The sequence below is a fragment of the Schistocerca cancellata genome, chromosome 2 (assembly GCF_023864275.1).
Source record: "Schistocerca cancellata isolate TAMUIC-IGC-003103 chromosome 2, iqSchCanc2.1, whole genome shotgun sequence".
In the NCBI taxonomy this organism is placed as follows: domain Eukaryota; kingdom Metazoa; phylum Arthropoda; class Insecta; order Orthoptera; family Acrididae; genus Schistocerca; species Schistocerca cancellata.
Genome location: NC_064627.1, coordinates 1,006,482,456 through 1,006,488,006, shown reverse-complemented (window position 1 = coordinate 1,006,488,006; position 5,551 = coordinate 1,006,482,456). Strand labels below are relative to the sequence as shown.

Below are 5,551 nucleotides of genomic sequence, written 5' to 3'. Positions count from 1 at the left end.
AACAGTTCTCATTCTCGGCACTGGCGGTAAAATTCCATGTGCCGTACGGTGCTGCCATCTCTGGGACGTATTGACAATGAACGCGGCCTCATTTTAAAACAATGCGCATGTTTCTATCTCTTTCCAGTCCGGAGAAAAAAAAATTGGAGGCCTTTGAACTTGAATGCACCTCGTAAGTTGCGACATAAGTTCACAATCCTCCCGTCTGAAGACATCAAATATAACAATGATATCTTAAAACTAAGGCCTAAGGTCGTGCTCACTGAGCATTAATGACAAAATGTAAGTGATTGCACAGCTAAAACCCACCAAGTGATACAAAAGCAGGCCACTGTAACTATGGCCAAAACATTGGTATCCCCAATACAGTCTTTGAGATTGACCTGCAGTACCTTATGTTATGGGACAGTTTTACGGAAGCGTGACACAAGATATGTAAATGCATATAAATTTATAGTAGAGATTCACACTCGACCTGAACAATTAGTAATATTTGGAGAGATAAACTGACATTAAATGCACGAGTGTTTGTCAGATCTGCATGCTGATTAGAAATAAAGGAAAGTTTTGGAAGCACACTGAGCCACATGGGTGCACAGCCCAGCGCCAGAACAGTCAGGGAATCTGCTGGGTCTTTCTTAGGTCAGCGAGAGGTGTCAGTCATTACAACGGCCAGGCCCCGTATGCCCCTTTATGACATCCCATTGCGCCACTTTGTAGGTGGACAACAGTAAGGACACCCTCTAGAGACCACTCATGCAAATGTTTTTACAAGTTTGAATGAAGAAGAACTTTCAGTGGAAGGCGATATTGTCAGCTGAATGTAGAAAGCAAACTTTTGCAGTGTATGCTAGAAATTGCTATCCTGCAGGTGAAAAAAGAGCCTTTGAAAAGTGTGAGATGTTGCTGAACGTGTACCTCTTACAAAAAGCTTTTTTAAGGGTGTAAGACCTATGGACATTGGTTCATCTAAACTTTTTTCCAGTGTGACAGAAGAGCATGGCAGTGTCAGAGGGAAGCTGCCTCACTGGCTGAGAAGAGTGGCAGGAGTAGAAAGCAACGAAGTTTTTCAGAGGAGAATGGTAGAAGAGAAATCAACAGTTAACCACATAAAACATAGATCACAGAAGAGGATCCATGCTCTCTGAGGAGGATTTTGATCGGTCGGAGCTCAGATGGTACTGAGCCCAGCCACTCAAATTGAGTATGTATCAAATACACGGCTTCCGTGTTGGACGCTTTCGCACAGGAATCACTTCACTTCTTCTTCTTCATCTACTTCGTGTTAGTCATTCCCAGATGTTGCTGTCTCTTGTGTCGTCTTGGAACACTGTTGCCACTCAACCATCATCATCAACCTCAGACATCAGTTGATCTGATGCATTTGGGAGGCTCCAAAAACTTTCGTGCCGCAGGATACGGCCACTGGCACTGCCGTTGATTGGGTTCGCAGCACTTCAGTCACAAACTGCTACACTATGCTGAAAGCGAGCTGCTGTCGCTTGAGATGTAAAGAAATTCAAGCCTCACTCTGAAAACCAACCCTGCCAAGCCAACATCGGTTGGATCCAAAACCCACAGCAGATATGACGTATAAGTTTCGGGAATTCCATGTATTACCTTCAGTAGTTGTACGTATTACCTTCATTACATCTATTCTATGCTATCCACTTTCACAACAATTACTCGCTACTTGAGTTTTCCCTTGCGTTCGCACAGGTTACCATTATTAAATGTTTATTAATATCTTACCATAGGTTCCCATTGTTGTGTACAAAGAATTAATTGTCAGTAGAGTATACGAATATAATTTAGTGTTGTTAGTTGTCTAAGTTCTGATATGCAAATAAATCAACATAACTGGAATAGGTGCATCAATTACCATTTTATCGCCACTCCGTAACGAGGCACCGTACACATACCAAGTAAACGTTAATGTTAACTAGACGCGAATCTGTTTTCAGCGTCTTGCAAGACATTTTGACACGGCAAATGAGTCTACCCGATAAGTTCCGCGACTGCTTACTGAATGTCAGACCATTCGAGATGGCGTTTTGAACAACATACTCGTAATGGATAAATGTTGTGCTTATCACTATGGTCCCAAGACAAGTGATCAAAGCAAACAGTGGAGACTTGTAATGCTTCTTTTTGGGACTGACGTTGTGTGGTTGGTTATAGAGTGCTCTCCTAAGTGGCAAACTGTCATAGGAGAATACTACAGAAGTCACATGACGAATTTATGGGTGTCTGTCATGAAATATAGCGGACAGATGTCGAACAGGGCGCTTTTACACAGGGCACAGTGACATATACAACTTACTGAGGCTGGAAAATTTTGCCTCCCGCTACCTCTCCCCCCCCCCCAAATCCCCCTCCTTCCCCCACCGTATTATTCTGAACCTAGTGGCGCCTTCCTCTTTCCTTGCAGAACGATTGTATAGCAGGCATTTCTAAAAGTAGGACCAGGTGTTCTTCGGGGTGGTACGTTTCAAACGGTTCAAATGAATCTGAGCACTATGGGACTTAACAGCTGAGTTCATCAGTCCCTTAGAACTTAGAACTACTTAAACCTAACTAACCTAAGGACATCACACACATCCAGGCACATCTCGAGGCAGCATTCGAACCTGCGACCGTAGTAGCAGCGCAGTTCCGGACTGAAGGGCCTAGAACCGCTCGGCCACAGCGGCGATGGTACGTTTCCTGTACAGCCGAAATTCAGATATCTGCGTCTATGATCTCCACCAAGTCATACTGAAAGGTCTCTGTTGGATTCCTTTCATGTTAATTTCTTAAATCTGTTGTCATTTACGGCATAAATTCCTCTTCTAAATTTACTGTGGTGTTTCTGACTATCTGGGAGGAGACTGAGCAGTGAAACGTGTTACTTTTACACATAAACAAGAACGATCTGTCACACTACTACACTTTAAAACACAGTTTATATGTAATTCATGTCACACAGTCTCATATGGAACCTACATCCGCTTTCTTTTATATAGTGTATATGATAAGATACTGTCATCCCCCTTCCCTTCTGTGTGAGAGGATGAATGAGCAAATGTATTTCTAGTTGCATGCTTGAGGGTAGCAGACAAGCCTGTCTGCTAGAGAACAGTAGGACCAACGTCGGAACAGGTAGCTACGCTTTCTAAAAGCAAAGAGGTTTCTATCCTTAGTATGGTCCTGTCCGTCCCTTGTCATGTTGGTATGGGAAGCTGCCTCTCTGGCCACTTCCGTTTGTATTTGTGGTCCACCCTCAGGAAGGGACCAGTGCAGTCTGTCCGTGGCGAGCGTCTGAAGTGGTAAGATCTCCGGCTAAGCGCGTCTCTGCTAAGTCCGTAGGACAATGGATTTCTTAAGTTCAGCCTAACTGAAAATTTAATCACCTTTATTTCAGGTTTAGCTCTAAAATATCTAATGTTATCTTAAATTGCAACGCAGTGTAATTCGAGTGTGAAGTTCAAAATATATTCCGGTAGTTGCTTTGTCACTACTTTATGAGTGAAGTGGAACCACGTGTTGATCAGTAATTCTAACTAGCATCATCAATCTTCAATGCGAATGTGCGTGAGATTATAACGTCTCGTCTTGACAATATTTTTCAATATAGCAACTTTTCTTTATGTTCAACCCATGTGGGGTGTACTTTGTGAGACCAGTACCACGTGCTTATACAATTGTTTGACCCATCAGGTTAATAGTAAGATGATAGTAACCAGTTCGAGGTTTTTCTTTTGTAAATTGCTTTTCGATCTAATTTATTTTAATTATCAAAATTATTGTGGAGTTACACTCTTTGTGTAAACCAAGTTGACCACGTGAAGCATGTGGTGTAATCATCAAAGTAGCCCTCAGCTATTATTTCCGGGAACATTTCACAGAGAGTTAGTATGAATTTAGTATACCAGTGTGTGGTAATTACATGACGGACAGGATTGTGCTACGAACGTAACTTCTTTGGGTGAAAATTGAATCGGTTGGTTGTGGTTAATTTCCTCGTGCATATGTTTCAACGTTCTTCGTGTGTTATTTTATGAATGCAGTGTTGTATGCAGTCTCCCAATCTTGGCTCCATATTTGATGTGTTCCGTAAGATTACAATCTCACATTTTCACAATCCTAAATAAGGCACTAGCTTAGTTATGACTCACGTTTAATATGCTGAAATTTCAATGATCAATGTTAAAATAAATTTCCAAATATAAACTGATTTATTTCTTTTTATTTAAATTCTCTTATATATATATATATATATATATATATATATAAAATCACCGGTTGTCGTATGACTGTTAAAAGATTATAATTAATGTTAGTCGGGTTGGGAATTTGGTAAGCTAGACTGGATACCTGGTGAAACAGTTGCGCAGTACTGCAAGGTTAACTTCCCCAGACAGCTCACAGCTTTTAACCCGCTTTTATTGTCAATCAGCACCGCTTTCAAAACAAATTAAACCAACAACGTTACAATACATAGTTGGCAAAAATTTGTCACATTGGAGGCTGGTGCATAAGTACGGAGCGTTTTGAAATGATAATTAAATGGTCACCCTAACTGCAAACAGGCGTTGATGTACTTCATTGGGGACATGTTGAAAATGTGTGCCCCGACCGGGGCTCGAACCCGGGATCTCCCGCTTACATGGCAGACGCTCTATCCATCTGAGCCACCGCGGGCACAGAGGATAGTGCGTCTGCAGGGACTTATCCCTTGCACGCTCCCCGTGAGATCCACATTCCCAACATGTCCACACCACTACATTGGTAGTGCGCCTAATAGATGTTTGCCCATCATACTCATTACTCGTGGCAGATTAATCTACCAAGTCCCGTACGAGTTCGGGCATAGCGTGTGCGTTCGCACAAGAAGGTCAATGGCCGGGAAGCCATATTTTAACTATATATGACGGTAGTATCTGTTCCCGAAAGAACAGTTACCGTGGATGACCACGCAGCTTTGCTAGAAATGAAATGAAGTACATCAAAGCCTGTTTGCAGCTAGGGTGTCCATTTAATTATCACTTCATTTCTAGCAAAGCTGCATGGTCATCCACGTAACTGTTCTTTTGGGAACAGATACTACCGTCATATATACGGAGCGTTTCTGTTTTGCTTGTCGGTATTCCGTTTGCTATGGCTTTATTTACTGATGGTCATTTTTTATTTGTAGTTCAGTGTTACTGTTTGAGTTTTCATATTGTCATTTTGTCTTTTGGAGATAATGAGTGGAGCTATGGACGCTAAAATATGGAGTATGGAGAACCAAGTGGAGGAATCGGAACATTTCCAGCCGGTTTGAGTGGCCGTGCGGTTCTAGGCGCTACAATCTGGAGCCGAGCGACCGCTACGGTCGCAGGTTCGAATCCTGCCTCGGGCATGGATGTGTGTGATGTCCTTAGGTTAGTTAGGTTTAATTAGTTCTATGTTCTAGGCGCCTGATGACTTCAGAAGTTAAGTCGCATAGTGCTCAGAGCCATTTGAACCTTTTTTATTTTTTATTTTTTTTGGAACATCTCCAACGTGTTCTTTCGTTTGAGTGGTTACA

General features: G+C 42.1%; 1 non-coding gene across 1 annotated transcript; it reads right to left on the bottom strand.

Annotated features, from left to right (window-relative positions):
• Positions 1-4,609: 4,609 nt before the first annotated feature.
• On the bottom strand, positions 4,610-4,684 carry Trnat-ugu (transfer RNA threonine (anticodon UGU)). Its single transcript has one exon. It is a non-coding gene; the product is annotated as a tRNA-Thr (tRNA).
• Between the last annotated feature and the right edge of the window lie 867 nt (positions 4,685-5,551).